Below are 20,584 nucleotides of genomic sequence, written 5' to 3'. Positions count from 1 at the left end.
AGCTTGTTCAACTATTGAACATATACTTGCTACACATGATGGCACAAGATCAAGCTTCCTTAAAAACAGCAAAACGATCAGACTGCTGAGTCATCCACTCCAAGAGTGCTGGAGGGAGGTAATTAATAATAAGGAAGGAGACCACCCCTCATATTGTCTTATGCCCAATTTCTGCCTCCAAAGAAAGAAAAAGTAAAATCTAAAAGGCAGAAATGAAATCCACAAGCAGACAGCCGGCACCACACCCTGGGCCTGGTAGTTAAAGATCGACCCCTGACCTAATCAGTTATGTTATCTATAGATTGCAGACATTGTATAGAAAAGCACTGCGAAAATCCGTATCCTGTTTTGTTCCCATCTAATTACCGGTGCATGCAACCCCCAGTTACATACCCCCTGCTTGATCAATCAATCACGACCCTCTCACATGCACCCCCTTAGAATTGTGAGCCCTTAAAAGGGACAGGAATTGCTCACTTGGGGAGCTTGGCCCTTGAGACAGGAGTCTTGCTGATGCCCCCGGCCAAATAAACCGCTTCCTTCTTTAACTCGGTGTCTGAGGAGTTTTGTCTGCGGCTCATCCTGCGACAATAATATGGGCAATTACTATGGTCTGAATGTTTGTGTCTCCCCAAAATTCATATGTCAAAACCTAATCTCCAATGTGGTGACAAGGAGCAGGGCTTTTGGGAGGTGACTAGGTCATGAAGGCTCTGCCCTTACGAGTGGGATTAGTGCTCATAGAAAAGAGGTCTGAGGGAGCTTGTTCGCCCCTTCCACCATGTGAAGACACATAGAAGGAGACATCTATGAGGAATGGGCCCTCACCAGACGGGGAATCTGCTGGCACTGTGACCTTGGACTTCCCAGCCTCCAGAACCATTAGCAATAAATTTCTGTTGTTTATAAATTACCCAGTCTTAGATATTTTGTGATAGCATGCCAAATGGACTAAGACAGTGATCATAAAATTGCAGAGCTAAGGCCAGGTGTGGTGGCTCATGCCTATAATCCCAGAAATTTGGGAGACTGAGATGGGACGATCAGTTGAGCCCCAGAGTTCAAGACCAGCCTGGGTGATATAGTGAGACCTTGTTTCTACAAAGAAGAAATTAAAATTAGCTGGGTATGGTGTTATACTCAAGGGCGGGCTAAAGTGAGATCACTTCAGCCCAGGAGGTCAAGGCTGCTGTGAGCCATGATCATGCCACTGCACTCCAGCCAGAGCAACACAGCAAGAATCTGTCTCAAAAAAAAAAAAAAAAATGCCACAGAGCTGAAAAGAAAAGGGCCTTAGAGGTCACCCAGTCTTCTCATGTTACACATGAAGGTGGGAGGGGCGGAATAACTTTCCCAAGGCCGCACCGCAGCAGGGAGCTGGGCTGCTCACTCTCCACTCCACCAGAGGCTGCCCCTGAACGGACAGTGGGATCTTAAGTCTGTGTCCAGCCAGTGGGTGGAAGAGGGTCAGGAGCTGCCTCAGATCACAGCAAGAGAAGCAACTCAACTCTTCCAGAAAGCTGACCAGAGCTTGGTTGCCCTGAGACACACAAAAGAACCATGCCAAGCAAATAAATCCAAGGCACTTGTTGGAGACAGAGCAACTCAAGAGTAAGTAACAAGATTGCTTAAATGCAGGATGAAGACCACTTAAGAGCTGTGAGTAATGTGCACCACAGAGACCCAGAGCCCTTGGAACAGGTCCAAGAAACAGAAAAATACACCTTGGATTTAGCAAAGAAGAGCAGAGTTGGGAATTTACCATAGTAAATTTCCTCCTTTACCCCTATCATCACTGGGCCAAAGTCTACCACCTCCTCATAGTCCTCATCATAGTCCTCATCAGTCAGAGGTGTTCTTTCCCTGCCTCTGAAGACCCAGAGACCTTGCTTGTATGTACCTGCAGCACCAACCACATCGTACCTATAGTCACAGCTAACTCCCTAGGCCTCGTCTGCCCCTTCAGGAAGAAGCCTCCCATGGCTGGCTGGAAACTCGGGGTATATGCATGGTCCACCCTGGGCCCTCAGCAAATGATTATTTAATGAAGCAATGATGCTCATAGTTTGAACTTGAAGTTGTTTTGTTTTTATTTTTGTGGTTCGTTTACTTTTGCTTCTTCTTATATTTATGTTCTAAGTGTTATCTGAAACTATGCAGCAAAACACAATCTGTTTATTTCACCGTCGTAAATATGCTTCTTTCTTAAAAACAGTAATAGAAGCATTATTCACAATACTCAAAGGGTGGAAGCAACCGAAGTGTTCATTAAAGGATGAATGAACAAAATGTGGAGGTATCAGTCCATTCTTGCATTGCTATAAAGAAATACCTGAGGCCAAGCGTGGTAGTGCACACCTGTAATCCCAGCACTTTGGGAGGCCTAGGTGGGTGGATCACCTAAGGTCAGGAGTTTGAGACCAACCTGGGCAACATGGTGAAACCCCGTCTCTACTAAAAATACAAAAATTAGCCAGGCATGGTGGTGCACGACTGTAGTCCCCACTACCAGGGAGGCTGAGGCAGGAGAATTGCTTGAACCTGGGAGGTGGAGGTTGCAGTGAACCGAGATCGTACCACTACACTCCAGCCTGGACGACAGAGCAAGATTATGTCTCAAAAACAAACAAACAAACAAACACCCTGAGACTGGGTAATTTATAAAGAAAAGAGGTTTAATTGGCTCACAGTTCTGCAGGCTGGACAGGAAACATGGTACTGGCTTCTGCTTGGCTTCTAGGGAGGCCGCAGGAAGCTTACAATCATAGCGGAAGGCGAAGGAGTAGCTGGCAAGTTGTATGGCGAAAGCAGGAGCAAGAGAGAAAGAGACAGAGAGAGACAGTGGGTGGGGAGATGCCACGCACTTTTAAACAACCAGATCTTGAGAGAAGTCACTATCTCGAAGACAGCACCAAGCCACGAGGGATCTGCCCCCATGATACAAACACCTCCCTCCAGGCCCCACCTTCAGCATTGGGGATTACATTTCAACATGAGACTTGCGCAGGGACAAATATTCAAACTATATCAGTGAAATATACATACAATGGAATATTATTCATCCTTAAAAAGGAAGGAAATTCTGATATATGCTACAACCAGGACACACCTTTGAAGACCTTAAGCTAAGTGAAGTGAGCCACTTACAAAAGGACAAATGTTGTACAATTCCACAGGTACAAGGCACCTGGAGTAGTCAAATTCCTAGAAACAGAAAGCTGGATAGTGGTTACCAGGGGCTTGGGGGAAAGAATGGGGAATTTGTATTTAAAGGACACAGAGTTTCTGTTTGGGATGATAAAAATGTTCTGAAGATGGATGATGGCGATGGTTGCACAACGGTACCAGCGTACTTAATGCCACTGAGCTATACACTTAAAAATGGTTAAAATGCTAAATGTTATATATATTTTATACCAATAAAATAGTGGCATACGATTTCAAAATTATAGAATAATAAAGAAAATAATTTTTTAAAGCTCACATACATTTTGCCCAGGTTAAAAAATAAAAGTTAATACTTTGCAAAAAATACAGTACTGATGTAAATGAGCCATAGTACACTTAGTTTTTCATGGCTAAATCACCAAGCCGTGCACACTCATAGAAGCACCACCAATTCACCTAATGGCAGGACAAGAGGCAAATGTCCAGTAATAGGGAAACTCAAACACACCAGAGAAGCCTCAGACAACAATAGAAATCAAGGTTGGGTCTCCACAGACCTGCCTACCTAGGTCCCTTAGTTATCTCTGGCTTTGACTCAATATCATGGGAAGAAAAAGAAAGACACAGTCTCTACTCTCACACTATTTAGGTAGGATGACCATATTAGCCATGCAAAAATAAGGGTTAATACAAAGTAGTGTAGGATTCATTAATTTCTTCATTCATTCACTGCTTACTGCATTTTAATCAGTGATAAGTGAATAGCTTAAGAAAGAAAGGGTAAGGGATAAGTGAATAGCTGATTATTCTCTGTGGGCTGCCGCAGATTTAAGGAAAAGCTGAGAATTTAACTGATATAAAAATTGTTTAAGTTTGTGATACGCAGAATAGAGGGGAGTAGTCATGCTTTATATCATTCTATTCCTTCATTTCACAGGGGAAAAAAGATGAATAAGACTATCCTTGTCTCCAAGAAATGTATAAAAAATAAATAAAGAAATAGGACAGGACAGGCACAATGCCTTACACCTGTAATCCCAGCACTTTGGGAGGCTGAGGCAGGTGGATCACCTGAGGTCAGGAGTTCGAGACCAGCCTGACCAACATGGTGAAACCCTGTTTCTACTAAAAATACAAAAATTAGCTGGGAGTGGTGGCGAATGCCTGTAATCCCTGCTACTTGGGAGGCTGAGACAGGGGAATCTGTTGAACCCGGAAGACAGAGGTTGCAGTGAGCTGAGATCTCGCCACTACACTCCAGCCTGGGAAACAGAGTGAGACTCTGTCTCAAGAAAAAAAAAGAAAAAGAAAAAAAGAAAGAAGGAAAGAAAGAGAGAGAAAGAGAGAGAGAGAGAAAGAAAGAAAGAGAGAGATAGAGAAAGAAGACAAATATACTCCTGTATTAGAGTTCTCCAGAGAGGCAGAACCAAGTAGACAGGTAGATAGGTAGGTAGATAAATAGATAGCGAGAGAGAGAGAGAGAGAGAGATAGAGATGGGTGACAGGGGATTTATTAGGGGAATTGGCTCACGTGATAATGGAAGCCAAGAATTCCCACAACAGGCTCTCTAACAAGCTGGAGACACTGGGATGCCCGCAGTGTGGCTGAGTCCAAGTCCTACAGCCTCAGAATGAGGGAAGCTGATGGTTTAACTCTCGGGCTGAGGCAGAAGGCCCTGAGAACTCTGCAGGGTGGAGATGCAAGTCCTAGAGTCCAAGAGCCAGAAAGCCTGGAGTTCTGATGCCCAAGGGAAGGAGAAGAAGGGTGCCCCAGCTCCAGGAGAAAAAGAGATAGAATTTGAATTTCCTCTTTTTGTTCTCTCTGGGCCCTTGTTGATTGGATGGTGTCTGCCCACACTGAGGGCGGATCTTCCCCACTTGGTCCATGGACTCACAACCCGACCTCCTCTGCAAACATCCTTGCAGACACACCCAGAAATCACGCTTAGCAGTTCTCTAGGTATTCCCTAATCCAGTCAAGTGGACACCTAAAACTAACCATCACAAGTCTACCCCCTGTCAACTTGGCACCCATCTGCATCTCCTAAATCATATTTAATCTCCAAATAAAAACAATAACAATAAGATAGTTCTGCAAAACATGATACAATTATCCTGCATACAACCCAAAATGCACTCATCCCTTCCACAGAAGAGGAGGTAAAGTTCTTGGGTAATGTTTACTCTTCTCTTGATATCTCATAACTTAAATACTATGATATAACATTAATAATACTTAACTACTGATACAAGGTCAATAAATCTTATATTACATGATGAAGAAATAAGAGAAGCACAAAAACAGATATTTGTTAATATATGTATATATACATGCAAACATATTCTTAACAAAACAAGGAGGAAATACTCATGACAATTACAGTCCTTGGTTCTGTAACTGATCATGTTTGTAGCTGGTATTGATAACTATCTTCTTCTACTACCCATTCTGCATTCTCTTTGCCTTCAGTAAGCACCTTAATTGGTCATGGTTCTTTGCTTAGTGGGTTGGCCTAAACCTTAATTCCTGAAGGGTCTGGGCCATTTGTTAGTACTGCCTAGATTGGGTTGTTATAGTTTCCCATTGACCTTAATCACAGAGCAGGATAATTCTGAGAGAGGCCCAAAGAGCTTCCCTGTATTCCAGACATACTCTTCCTCACTCCCGTTGTCGGGTAGGAGTGCAATTTCCTCCTGGTCATCCACATCAGTCATCCCAGCCCAAACCATCACTCCCTTCTTAGCCTGTTGATTCAGAGGCACAAGAAGCCCAAAGTGGCTGGGTGGCAGTCTTAACTTCCAGCTCAGTGGAATTATTGTTGTGTCTCCTGGTGGAAGCATTCTTCCCTCTGGAACTAAGACCTTTAGACCAGCAGAGCATCAAGTCTTCTTGGAAACAGGAAGCAAAAATTTTGTTTGTGGGTCACTAGGGATAATGGTGAGTGGTGCCCCCCACCTCCCTCCATTTCTACCCTTCGATTCCTGCACCTGTGAATCCTGGCTGTGGGAGAAATAGTACCACATATTGAATGCTGATTCAGAGCATGTACAGCCTTCTGGACAACCTTGCCCCAGCCCTGCAAGGTATTGCCACCTAGCTGGCTCTGTAATTATGACTTCAAAAGGCCATTCTACTGTTCTGTCAAGCCAGCTGCTTCGGAATAACAGGAACATGGTAAGACCAGTGAATTCCATGAGCATGGGCCCATTGTCACACTTCTTTGGCTGTAAAATGAGTTTCTTTGTCAAAAGCAATATTGTATGAATACCATGGCAATGAATAAAGCATTCTATGAGTCCATGGATGGTAGTTTTGACAGAAGTATCACATTCAGGGGAGACAAATCCATATTCAGATTAAATATGTATTCCAGTAAGGAAAAAACACTGCCTCTTCCATGATAGAAGGGGTCCAGTGTAAGCAACTTGCCACCAGGTAGCTGGCTGATCACCCCAGGTAATGGTGCCACATCAGGGACACCAGTGTTGGTCTCTGCTGCTGGCAGATTGGGCACTCAGCAGTGGTTGTAGCCAGGTTGGCCTCAGTGAGTGGAAGTCAATGTTGCTGAGCCAGTGCATAAGCTCCATCCCTGCCACCATGGCCACTTTATTCATGAGACTCTGGGATGAAGACAGGGACGGGTGGTGAAAGAGGCTGACTGGCATCTACAGAACAGGTCATTCTAACCACTTGATTATTAAAGTCCTCCTCTGACGAGGTCACTCTTTGGTGACTACTAACATGAGACACAAATATCTTCACTTCTTTTGCCCAATCAGAGAGGTCCATCCACATACCTCTTCCCCAAATTTCCTTGTCACCAATTTTCCAGTCATGTTTCTTCCATATTCCTGACCATCCAGCCAAACCATTGGCTATAGCCCATGAATCAGTAAACTATATACATCTGGCCATTTCTGCTTCCAAGCAAAGTGCATGACCAGGTGCCCTGCTCGAAGTTCTGCCAACTGAGAAGAGTTCCCTTCACTACTGTCCTTCAAGGATGCCTCATAGAAGGGCCATAGCGCTGCAGCTGTCCATTTTCAGGTAGCCTGCATATCACACAGATCCATCTGGACGGCAGGCCCTGGTTTTCTCTTCCTCTGTCAACTGATCATAGGGCATTTCCCATGAGGCCATAGGTGCAGGCTGGAAGAGAGAAGGCAGAGTAGCAGGAGTAGAAACCATGGGCATTTGTGTCACTTCTTCATATAACTTACTTGTGTCTTCAGGATCTGTTCAGGCCTGATCACGTATAAACCACTTCCATTTGGTGATGGAATGCTGCTGTGCACGCCCAACTTTATGGCTTGGTGGGTCAGATAACACTCAGTTCATGATAGGCAGCTCAGGTCATGTGGTAAATTGGTGGTCCATGGTCAAGCATTCAGTTTCTACTAAGGCCCAGTCCTACTAAGGCCAAGAGCTGCCTCCCAAAAGGAGGGTATTTATCTGTGGATGACGGCAAGGCCTTGCCCCAAAAGGCCCTCTAAGGGCATCTGCTGCAGTTCACCTATAGGGGCCTGCCAAAGACTCCAGACAGCATCCTTATCTGCCACTGACACATCAAGCACCAATGGATCTGCTGGGTCATATGACCCAAGTGGCAGAGCAGCTTGCATAGCAGCCTGGACCTGTTGCAGAGCCTTCTCCTGTTCTAGGATCCACTCACAACTAGCAGCTTTTCAGGTCACTTGGTAGATGGGCTAGAGTAACACACCCAAATGAGGAATGTGTGTCCCTAAAATCCAAACAAGCCCAAGGTGTTCATGCGCTTCTTTCTTGGTTGTAGGAGGGGCCAAATGCAACAACTTATCCCTCATCTTATAGAAGGGATATCTCAAGATATCCCACCCACACCACTGGATCCCTAGAAATTACACCGAGGTAGAAGGCCCCTGAATTTTGTCAGATTTCTCACCCTCTATGTAAGCAAATGTCTTACAAATAAGCCCAGAGTGGTTGCTACTTCACTAGGTCCAATCAGCATAACACCATCAATACAATGGGCCAGCATGATCTCTTGTGGAAAGATAAGGTGATCAAGTGCCCTGCAAACTAAATCGAGACAAAGGGCCGGAGAGTTTATATACCCCTGAGGTAGGACGGTGAAGGTGTATTGTTGGCCTTGCCAGCTGAGAGCAAGTTGCTTCTGGTGGGCTTTATAGACAGGGTTGGAGAAAAAGGCATTTGCCTGATCCATGGCAGCATACCAGGTACCAGAAGATGTGTTATTTTGCTCAAGCAATGTAACCACATCTGGTACAGCAGCTGCAATTAGAGTCACCACTTGGTTAAGCTTGTGATAATCCACTGTCTTCTGGATTCTTCAGGATCCATCTGTCTTTGGCACAGGCCAAACATGTAAGCCGAATGGGGATGTGGTAGGAATCTCCACCCCTGTGTCTTTAAGTCCTTGATAGTAGCACTAATCTCTGCAATCCCTTCAGGGATGCGATATTGTTTTTGATTTATTATGTTTCTAGGTAGAGACCGCTCTAATGGCTTTCATTTGGCCATTTCCACCATAATAGCCCTCCCTTCACAGGTTAGGGAAGCAATGTAGGGATTCTCCCAGCCTCTAAGTATGTCTATTCCCTTGGACCCACCATGAGTCAGACCCGAGCTAAAACTCCACTGATCAGCTCACCTCTATGAGCCTCGCCTCTGACTAGAGGGCCACAGTAACATTTCGGGCCTCCTGGAATCAATGTCAGCACAGAGCCGGTGTCTAGCAGTCCATGAAACCTCTGATTACTTCCTTTTCCTAAAGCACAGTTACCCTGGGTCACAGATCCCTTTGGCGAAGGCTGGGAGAAAGAGTAATAGTATAAATTTTCAGTAGTGTCCCCCTCCCTGAGGGAACCCAGCCTCCCCTATATTCAAGGGTTTTTGGGTCTATAAACTGGCTCATGTCTGGGAATTGATTGAGGTACTGTGAGTCTGTGTTCTTACACTCTGGTTTTTTTGTTTGTTTTGTGTGTGTGTGTGTGTGTGTGTGTGTGTGTGTGTGTGTGTGTGATTTTATTTTTTTATTTTTTTGAGAAAGGGTCTCACTCTGTTGCCCAGGCTGGAGTGCAGTGGCTCAATCTCGGCTCACTGCAGCCTCCACCTCTTGAGTTCAAGCGATTCTTGTGCCTCAGCCTCCAAAGTAGCTGGGACTACAGGTGTGCGCCATCACACCTGGCTAAATTTTGTATTTTTAGCAGAGACAGGGTTTCACCATGTTGGCCAGGCTGATCTCAAACTCCTGACCTCAAGTTATCTGCCTGCATCGGCCTCCCAAAGTGCTGGGATTACAGGTGTGAGCCACCATGTTCAGCCTGTTCTTACACTCTGAATTAGGCCTTTGTTGACTTGGTCTGGAAGTTGTCTGCTTATACAGATCAAGTAAGATTGTAGTAGACTTTCTATTTCACTTCTAGACCAGCCAATGCCATAGATCTGCACGAGACAGACGATTCTGATTGGTTCTCTGCCTCTGCTGCCCACAACCATAACTATACCCACTTTGCCGTTGGAGCTGAGTGCCGCCACGTGGCCCCTGCTACCCTGGGATCCAGTTATTCCCACTGCATTTAACTTTTCCAATTGAGCAACTGCTTTTCCCATTGTAAAGTCTGGCCTACAGAAATGAGCAATCAGAGCTCTTTAGGATTAGTAAATCTTAAGTGAAAAATCCACTCTAGCCTTCCAATCTCCCTAAGCCTGTGGACCCCTTCCTCTGCTTGAAACTAAGGGAAGGCTGGGCACCGTGGCTCACGCCTGTAATCCCAACACTTTGGGAGGCCAAGGCGGGCCGATCACTTGAGGTCAGGAGTTCGAGACCAGCCTGCCCAACATGGTGAAACCCCATCTCTTCTAAAAATACAAAAATTAGCCGGGTGTGGTGGCGGGCACCTGTAATCCCAGCTACTCAGGAGGCTGAGGCAGGAGAATGGCTTGAACCCAGGAGGCAGAGGTTTCAGTGAGCTGAGACCATGCCATTGCACTCCAGCCTGGGCAACAAGAGTGAAACTCCGTCTCAAAAAATAAAAATAAAAATAAAAATAAACTAAGGGAGATCGAACACCTCCAACTTGTTAATAGTGGCCCATGTTTTGATTCATGTTTCAGCCAACCAACCAAAGTGTTAGTACTTTTCCTAACTCCCCACACTGGAACATTACATGCAGAATCTCTGTTTAGTGTGCCCACAGCAATAAATTCGGCCTGATCCAACTTGATGTTCCTTCCACATTATCCCACACCCTGATAGCCATCCCCACACATGTTCTCTGGATTTGGTTCTTGTGGAGGGTAGTACAGCTCCTCGTGGGTCACATTTTGGGCCTCACCTTCAGGGGCCTGCTGGGACTCACGTCTGGTTGCAGGTCTAGAAGCAAAGAGGAGTGATATGTGTGGGTCCTGAGGAGAATCAGAATTATCTTTCTTGGCAACTGCCTTGGAGAGGCCATTTCTGGTTCCTCAGGCAAGCAGAGTTTACCCGCAGACAGAGGTGGGAAGGCCATACCATTGTGGGTGGGGATGCTAATTGGATGGTGCCCACCCACATTACGGGCAAATTTTCCCCGCGCAGTCCACCGACTCACAAGCCAATCTCCCCTGAAAACACCCTCCCAGGTGTACCCCAAAAAAATGCTTTACCAGTTCTCAAGGTAGAGTGCTCCCCACATCATCCAAGGTTTTGCCTTCCATAGTTTTAGTTACCTGACGTCAATGGCAGTCTAAAAATATTAAATAGAAAATTCCAGAAAGAATTCATAAGTTTTAAATAGTGCAAAGTTCGAGTGGCACGGTGAAATCTCACACCACCCCACTCCATCGGGCCTGGGCAGTGAATCCCTGTGAATCACCCTTTGTCTAGTGTATTCACTGAGTACAGCTACCTGCCCCCCTGGCCACCTAGTAGCCATCTTGGGTATCAGATCGGAAAAACCTACCATCTCTGGAGTCTAGTACTATATGCAGTTCAGGCCTTCACTTGGAACATCTTGGAACATGTCCCCTGCCAAGTTGACACCTAAAATTAACCCTCACAGTACCCAACTAACATATGCAAACCCTGAGAAGCAGGGAAACTCTCCCCTACTCTGAACCAAACCTATGCTGGTCACCTCGCCTGCCTGCCCCATCTCATTCACCCTCACCTCAGCCATCTGAGAAATCCCAGCAAAGCGGGTAAGGGCCCAAGTGCTGCTTTCAAAACACCTGCGTTCAAAGACTGCTTCACCGTTTCCTGTGCAACCTTAGGTAAGTTACTTAACTCCCTGTGCTTCAGTTTCCCCATTTGTAAAATTAAAATCGCAGTACTTTCTTCATAGGGTCCTTCTTATACTTAAGAGACATAACCCATGTAAATGGCCTGTCATAAAAGTAAGGGTTCAACAAACACTTCCTATTATTAATTTTCAGGCAGGAAAATTAATTTTATGTTTTATTGAGAGGAAAACAGAGGTGTCCCAAAGTTAGGGACCTTGCCCGAGATCACACAGCCAGTAGGCGGCCTTTGGTTTCTGGTTTGCCTGAAGGTCTGTGGAGGGAGTCAGGGACGGGAAGGATGTTGGTGGTCCATGGACCCTTGCCCTTTGAGCTGAGGACTGTTGGCTGCAGAGACTCAAGAGATTGGAGGCTTTGAAACTGCCCTCTGTGGGGTCTTTGGTTATGCTCCTGTGCTATAGGTTGAATGTTTGTGTCACCCTAAAAATTCATACGTTGAAGCTTAATTCCCAATGTTATGGTATTTAGAAGTGAGGTCTTTGGGAAGTAGTTAGGTCATGAGGGCAGAGTCTTCATGAAAGGGACTTAATGCCCTGATAAAAGAGGCCCCAGAGAACTCACCTGCCCTTCAGCCATAGGAAGACACAGCAAGAAGACACAGTGTCTATGGACCAAAAGCACTGAATCTACTGAAGTTCCAGCCTCCAGAACTGTGAGAAATTTCTGTTGTCTATGAGTCACTCGCTATGATATTTTGTTATGGCAGCTCAAACAGACTAAGACACCCAGAGACCACTTTTGGAGGGGTGGGGATTGTAATGGCCACCAGGGAGAAAGAGAGGTCACTTCTGTCCCTATTTTAACCAGAAGATGCCCACTTTTTTCTGGATTATAGTGAAAACATAATATAAGGCCCTCCCTTTGAGAAAGAAAATATGGGGTGTAAGTTTCCTTTTAAGAAGAGAATTGACTTTAGTTAAAGGGACTTAAACCATAGCAGACACTAGGACTTAATTTCTTTTTCCGACTGAGAGAAAATGGAAAATACAGAATGTTTACAATGATGTTTATAACTTAGATGCTATACAATGAACCTCTTTGCCAATTAATTAGCTTGAGACAAACTATCAGGTAAGACCCAACTTGACCCTCCTGTATCAAAAGTGGGAGATTTCTTGTGTCATGTTTTCTTGCCATCCGGATAAATAAGAACTCTCTTGCTAATCCGTGGTTATTTTGCATTTAAAATGTAAATCTTTAAGTTTGTCAAAAATTGCAGCTGGAGGCCTGGCGTGGTGGCTCACACCTGTAATCTCAGCACTTTGGGAGGCCGAGGCAGGTGGATCACCTGAGGTCAGGAGTCTGAGACCGGCCTGGCCAACATGGTGAAACCTCATCTGTACTAAAAATACACACAAAAAATTAGCCTGGTATGGTGGTGGGTGCCTGTAAACCCAGCTACTCGGGAGGCTGAAGCAGGAGAATTGCTTGAATCCAGGAGGCGGAGTTTGCAGTGAGTGGAGATTGCACCACTGCACTCCAGCCTGGGCGACAGAGACTCTATCTCAAAAAAATAGAAAATAAAAATAAATAAATAAATAAAAATACAAAAATTAGCCAGGTGTGGTGGTACATGCCTGTAGTACCAGCTACTCAGGAGGCTGAGGCAGGAGAATTGCTTGAACCTGGGAGGCGGAGGTTGCAGTGAGCCAAGATCATGCTACTGTACTTCAGCTTGGGGAACAGAGTAAAACTGTGTACTCAAAAAAAAAAAAAAAAAAAAAAATTGCAGCTGGACGTGGTGGCTCACGCTTATAATACATTAAAGGTGATAAAAGGTGGCACTTTGCAAGGCCAAGGCAAGAGGATCACTTGAGCCCAAAAGTTTAAGACCAGCCTGGGCAACATAGTGATACCTCCTCCCTACAAAAAATATTAACTGGGCATGGTGGCATGTGCCTGTGGTCCCAGCTACTTGGGAGGGTAAGGTGGGAGAATGGCTCGGGCCCAGGAGGTGGAGGCTGCAGTGAGCTATGATTGTATCACTGCATTCCAGACTGAGTGAAAGAGTGAGACCCTGTCGCAAAAAAAAAAAAAAAAAAAAAAAAAAAATTACAAAATATCCATGGCCAATCACAGGAAGTCATCATGTGTGGTCACTGATTCCTATGTGTTTAATCATTTCAGTTATGATTGAGCATAAAATGAACTCACTGGTCTTTTTAGCTTCTTTCCATCATAATCCAAGCCCTTAATTTCACCAACACTATAAAATCCAGATTGTAATTTCTAGTATTTCAAACAGCAGCTTGGCTGGTTATCTCTTTCTGCAGAGGTCTAGAAACATCTTGAATGAAACAAAAGGGCCTCTAAGAATTCTGAAGTCAAAACATAACTGTAAAGCTCTGCCAATGTTTTAACAGTGTATTTGTGTTCCATATAAGATTTCATTTGTTTTATTTTGTTTTTAAAGAAAGGGTCTATGTTGCCCAGGCTTCAGTGCAGTGGCTATTCACAGGTGTGATCACAGCACACTGCAGCCTCGAACTCCTGGCATCAAGCAACCTTCCCGCCTCAGCTTCCCAAGTACCTGGGACTACAGGCACCCCCGACTATGCAAGATTTCTTTTTTTACCTAGGATACAGATCCTGAATGTAAGATTTCATTTAAAAGAGAGTTCCAAAGCTTTAAAATAAGTTTTAAATAGCTTCAAAAAAATCAAAACAAAAAGAGAGTGTGTGTTTAATGCACTCTCCAGGACATGCTGAGTTCCCCTGAAATAGCCTTAAAAAAGAAAACAAAACAGGCAAATCAACAGTAAAATCACCCTCCGGAGGTTTCAGGCTAAAACCTTTCCATTCAAGACCAAGCAAAATTACTAAGAGGTGAAATTTGCACTTGGCTATCTCATTCCTCTCAGGCTAGGGGTCCATCCATAAAGATCCCCCAACACAGAACTTTGGCCTACACTCTGTGGATACTAGGCCTTGAAGGACACAGTTGGCAAACCTCATAACCTATTGAATATGTTTACATAAAAGGTGGCCACATTATAAGCCTATGGACTATTTTGCCAATGAGAGAGTCCAAAAACTTAATAACTTCCAGTAATGCAAATAAACTAATAAACAGTCTCTTCACAGCATTAGTTCACTAATGTAGTTAGGCATACATATTCAGAACCCCTAAATATATTCAATATATTAATTTTAAAATAGCTTTTCCACTGTTCCTTCTCTTTCTTTCTTTCTTTCCTTTCTTCTTTCTTTCTTTCCTTTCTTCTTTCTCTTTTCTTTTCTTTTTTTCTTTTCTTTCAAGACAGGGTCTCACTCTGTCACCCAGGCTGGAGTACAGTGGTGTGATCTCAGCTCACTGCAACCTCCGCCTCTCAGCTTCAAGAGATTCTCCCACCTCAGCCTCCCAAGTAGCTAGGACTATAGCACAGCCCCATGCCCAGCTAATTTTTGTATTTTTTGGTAGAAACATGGTTTCACCATGTTGACCAGACTGGTCTCTAACTCCTGAGCTCAAGTGATCCACCTGCCTCGACCTTCCAAAATGCAGGGATTACAGGCATGAGCCATGGTGCCCAGCCTCCACTCATATTTCATAGAAATAAGTGTATTCAAAATCGACAAGAACATTTTCACAACTACAGCCACTCTTCTGAGTCACCTCACACAGTTTACTTGAAAAATACTCTTACCGCCAACAAAGTTGTTTGAAATCTATACTTTTTAAAGCTGCGTTTAATGCTAATTGCTGAAAAATGTGTCCCAAGTCACAAGTACTCATTTGCTATTATTATGCTGTTTGCAACTTGCTTTCAAATACTTCACATAGATAACATGATATGAAAATGTTAGTTTTAATCCATACCCCTGGTGGGGGTGGTTAGTTAGCATTTGAAAGACAAATCATAAACTCACACACACATTCCAGAGAGTACAGCTTTGATTCAGTTGAGGTTATTTTTAATCAACACCAGAGGGCTTGCTAATTAGCAGAGTGAATGCTGTTTCTCTGGAGAAATGAGTGGAATTAGAGATATGCGAATTAGTGAGAAGGTTTCCTCTCTCTGGCGTGACAGCTATGGTATACCCCAAAGAGGCCACTCCTCTGAATGAGCCCAGATAAACACTTTAGGGAAGAGTCAATGGTTTGAATACAACTAGAAGTTCAGCTGAAGCATGCCACAAGACAGCTGTCACATCAGCCATGCATGAACTTTCAAGCAAGGTGTGCCTAAGAGTTCCTAAAAGAGTAGCTTGCTGTAGCCGGGCACGGTGGCCCATGCCTGTAATCTCAGCACTTTGGGAGGCCAAGGCAGGTGGATTGCTTGAGTCTGGGAGTTCAAAACCAGCCTGGGTAACATGGTGAAACCCCATCTCTACCAAAAATACAAAAATAAGCCAGGCATGGTGGCATGTGCCTGTGGTCCCAGCCACTCAGGAGGAAGAGCAGCTTGCTGGGGTTTGCTAGGTCATTATACTGTTTATCTGTCTGCTTGCTCAGCCTGAATCTTCCACTGTGCTGTGCCACCTGGTGCTGAGATTGTGGGGTTCCTTCTAGTTCTCAGGTACCTGCAGATACTGAATGAACCTAGGATTGTATTTCAATCAACTTCAGACACTATCTACCAGCTGGAAGTCATGCCGCTATTTTTGCCTACTACTAACACACACACCCACAAATGCTGCCAATTTTATCAGGAGGCACCACTGATGGGAAATGAATCCTGATTTCAGAGCTGTTAAAATGTCACAAAAAAAGTGCGTGTTGAAATTGATTGATGAAAGACAGTCATTGTGAATAAGCAATTGGCTTAAGTTCATCTGCAATGATTACTTTCTCCAAACTCACTACTCTGCTCTTTAAAGGGATCTTTAAAGGCTCTTTTACCACAAAACCAGGACTTGCAAGTGGAAGGCCATATTCCTGGGAATAAATCTCAATCTGTGTTACATTTTTTTTGCCTCTATTTCTTTCCCTCTCTCTTGATTGTGTCAGGTGCCTTCTGAAAGGATCCCAAATAAGTATTCACTGGGAAAGTCCAGGGTTACCTGGCGTTCCCCCAGACAGCCTATTATCCTAATAAAGGAACACAGTGACCCTGGATATGAAAAGCTCTGGATACACCCAGCTGTGATGCCACTTCTTTGTTCCTGAAAAATATATTGGAAAACAAAATACTCAACTCATAGTCGGGTAATGCAAAACAAAGGCAAAGAACACTGTTTGGTAGGAAATTTCTCCATGCTTGCTTTAGAATGGAAACATGAGACTGGGAAGCTTCTGAGAAGCCATGCAGTCTAAATCACCACCGGATGTCTGGATTTTGTTAAAGGCATTTCAGACAAGTGGTCATACATTTGACCCAAAGAAGCAAGGTTAACAGAGGGGTTTCAGGTTCTGTGAGAAGGAAGCAAGGAGATGTCAGGAGAGGGAAGCCAGCATCACCTTTCTGCTTATCTCAGAGTGGTCTGAATGCCTCCTGCATGTGGTAGGAGGAGCTGGCTTCTTTAGCCAGTGCTGCAAGGTGCAGGGTCTGAGCGTGGCTGGAGAAGAACAGAGAGTGAGAGGTGAAGGGGAGGTCCTGAGTTTAGGCAGACTCTGGGTGGCTGAGCCACACTTCTGATCCTCTCCTTCCCCTGGGGCTCCTGTCTAATCTCCTTCATGTGAACAGAAAACAGCACAGAGCCCAGGAGGTGAATGAGGCCAAGTCTTGATCCCATCACTGTGCCAGAAGGCCCCGGCAGTCCTCACCACCTCCAAGGACTGAATAGCACCCTGGGGGACGATGGAGGGAGGCAGAGCCTAGGAGCAGGGGCCCCAGCTGCTTTCAGACCACCGTTTTACCTTAAAACATGTGATCAAAATTAAAAACCTGTATGCATCAAAGGACACTATCAAGAGAGTGAAAGACAGCCCACAGAATGGGAGATTTGCAAATCAGATGTCTATAAGCGACTAATATCCAGAATATATAAAGAATTCCCAGAACTTGACAAAAAAATTCCAAACAAGCCAATTCAAAAATGGCAAATGGCTTGAATAGATATTTCTTCCCCAAATATACAAACAACCAATATAAAAGAAATAATAATAATAATAATAAAAGAACAAACAACCAATAGGCACATGGAAAGATTCTCAGCACCACTAGTCATTAGGGAAGCACAGTTCAAAACCATAATGGGATACCGCTTCATAGCCATTAGGATGGCTGCTATCAAAAAACAGAACAAAAAACACGGAAGGTAAGTATTGGCAAGGGTGTGGAGAAATAGAAACTAATGCATTTCTGGTGGGACTGTAAAGTGGTGCAATAGCTATGGAAAACAGTATGACAGTTTCTCAAAAAGTTAAACAGAATTACCATATAATCCAGCAATTTCACTTCTATGTATATACCCAAAAGAAGTGAAAGGGGCTGAAACAGTTTTTTTTTTTTTTGAGACAGGGTCTCACTCTGTTGTCCAGGCTGGAGTGCCTCACTGCAGCCTTGACCTCCTGGGATTAAGTGATCCTCCCACCTCAGCCTCCTAAGTATCTGGGACCACAGACACATGCCACCACGCCACCTAATTTTTGTATTTTTTGTAGAGATGAGGCCTCCCTATATTGTCCAGGCTGGTCTCAAACTCCTGAGCTCAAGTGATCCACCCACCTTGGCCTCCCGAAGTACTGGGATTACAGGTGTGACGGCCTGAAGCAGGTATTTCTAAACCAATTTTCATAGCAGCATTACTCACAATGACCAAAAGGTGAAAGCCCAAATGCTCTTCAGCAGATGAATGGATAAACAAAATGTGGTATATCTATACTACAGGATATTACTCAGCCTTAAGAAAGAATAAAAGGCCCAATGTGGTGGTTCATGCCTGTAATCTCAGCTACCCTGGAGGCTGAGGTGGGGGGACTACTTGAGCTCAGGAGAACAAGGCCACAGTGAGCTGGGATCACACCACTGCACTCCAGCCTGGGCAACAGAGCAAGACCCTATTTCATAAAAAAAAAAAAAAAAAGGAATAGAATTCTAATACATGTTTTAACATGGGTGAGGCTTGAAAACATTAAGTCAAATAAGCCAGACACAAAGGGACAAATATTGTATGATTCCATTGAGATGACATGCCTGGAATAGGCAAATTTTAGAGACATTTACGTAAAGACAGTCTGGCAGGGGGGCCGGGGGCGGGTAGAGGGGATGGGGAATTAGTGTTTAAGGGATACGTAGTTTCTATTTGGGAAGATGAAGAAGTCGTGGAGATGGATGGTGGTCATAGGTGCACAGCAATGTGAATGTACTCAATACCAACGAATTACACATTTTTAAGTGCTTAGCATGATAAATTTTATGTTACGTATATTTTACCACAATAAAAAAGTATCATTAAAAAGCACGTGCTTTTTGTAGTCTGCTCCATAATTTATACTTGTTTTAATACAAAAATTTATTTTCTCCAAATCTTCCAGAAAAAAAGTACATGTTATACACATCCTGTTGCTGCAAACTGCCTCCCCGCCATTGCGAGAAGCGCAGACTAGTTCAATCCACCCTTCTTCCTATTTTATATCTGAGAACCTCAGATAGGAAATGACTTGCTTGAGGTCACTCAGTGAGGGCCTGGCAAAGTCTAAAATAAGGAAGGTCTCTAACGAACAGTGGGAACATGTGCATGGGTCCTAGAGTTGGAAGGACCAGAAGCCCACCCCGCCATGCCAATGCCTGAATCCACCATGGGAAGAAAACGGCCAACTCACAGGGCAGGGAGCTGGGGGAAAGCTGAGGTCACTCATCAGCTGAATGACACGTGCCTGAACTTCAGCCTCCTTGCAGCATGGGTCAAATGCCCACCTCAGCAAGATTATAAACAACTCCCAAGTAGTTTGCCATTCATTAAAGCCATGATTATGTCTGCTCACGCAGTGCTTTCCAAACTGCAGGTCACAACCTCTCAATGGATCGTGAAATCTATTTAGTGAGTCATGATTAACATTTAAAGATAGAATCGTATGGAAAAGAATAGACAGAAAATATCAGTGTATTGCAGAGTAAAGGTAAGTACTGTTTTGTGATGTTTGTTACATATGTTTATAGATATTGCTTGCTATGTTATGTATGACTGTATGTGTATACTAGATTATGACAAAAGGTATTGCTTACTAAAAGCCATAATCAAAAAAGCTTGAAAAAAAGGTGTTAATGTGAGGCCGGGCACGGTGGCTCATGCCTGTAATCCCAGCACTTTGGGAGGCCAAGGCGGGCAGATCACCTGAGGTCGGAAGTTTGAGACCAGCCTGACCAACATGGAGAAACCCCATCTCTACTACAAATACAAAATTAGCCGGGCGTGGTGGCACATGCCTGTAATCCCAGCTACTCAGGAGGCTGAGGTAGAAGAATCGCTTGAACCCGGGAGGCAGAGGTTGCGGTGAGCCAAGATTGTGCCATTGCACTCCAGCCTGGGCAACAAGAGCGAAACTCCGTCCCCAAAAAAAAGGTGTTAATGTCACAGGTCACCTGTATTGATTACGAAGAGCCATGGATTTTTTTCCACCTAGAGTCACACATGCTCTGGTACATTCTAAAGATTGTGGAGGGGCCGGGCTCAATGGCTCATGCCTGTAATCCCAGCACTTTGGGAGGCCCAGGTGAGTGGATCACTTGAGGTCAGGAGTTCAAGATCAGCCTGGACAACATGGTGAAACCCTGTCTGTAATAAAAAATACAAAAATTGCCAGGCATGGTGGTGTGCACCTGTGGTCCCAGTTACTTGGGAAGCTGAGGCATGAGAATTGCTTGAACCTGGGAGGCAGAGGCTGCAGTGAGCTGAGATTGCACCACTGTACTCCAGCCTGGGTGACAGAACAAGACTCTGTCTCAAAAACAAAAACAAAACCAAAAAGACCCAGAAAAAACAACAACGACAAAAAGATTGTTGTAGGGGGACTAAGGCCACCAGGTACCCAGACAGATGCATGTCTGGACAAGAAGCCCCTCCTAATGTAACTGCCCAAGGGGTTCACCTTGTCCACGCCTAGACAGAGCCAATTCGTCAAGACAGGGGAATTGTAACAGAGAAAGAGTTAATTCACACAGAGCCAACTGTGCAGGAGACCGGAGTTTTATTATTACTCAAATCAGTCTCCCTGAGCATTTGAGGAGCAGAGTTTTTAAGGATAACTTG

At 44.5% G+C, this 20,584-nt stretch overlaps 1 protein-coding gene across 7 annotated transcripts in view; it reads right to left on the bottom strand.

Moving 5' to 3' along the window:
• Positions 1-20,584, bottom strand: part of PAQR5 (progestin and adipoQ receptor family member 5) — a 107,960-nt gene that overhangs the window by 47,657 nt on the left and 39,719 nt on the right. For 3 of the 7 annotated variants that reach the window (XM_024349269.3, XM_024349266.3, XM_024349270.3), the window contains 2 exons: positions 10,817-10,896; positions 478-582 (listed from right to left, as the gene is read on the bottom strand). The exons of 2 other annotated variants lie outside the window; for them this stretch is intronic. The gene's annotated coding sequence lies outside the window, so the exon portion shown is untranslated. The remainder of the gene's footprint in view (positions 1-477; positions 583-10,816; positions 10,897-20,584) is intronic. 2 more of the 7 variants (XM_024349271.2, XM_024349268.3) reach the window with 2 other exon arrangements.

Source organism: Pan troglodytes, chromosome 16, assembly GCF_028858775.2.
Source record: "Pan troglodytes isolate AG18354 chromosome 16, NHGRI_mPanTro3-v2.0_pri, whole genome shotgun sequence".
NCBI classification, from domain to species: Eukaryota; Metazoa; Chordata; class Mammalia; order Primates; family Hominidae; genus Pan; species Pan troglodytes.
The sequence above is the reverse complement of the archived record's forward strand: the minus strand, read 5'-3'. Positions and strand labels throughout refer to the sequence as shown.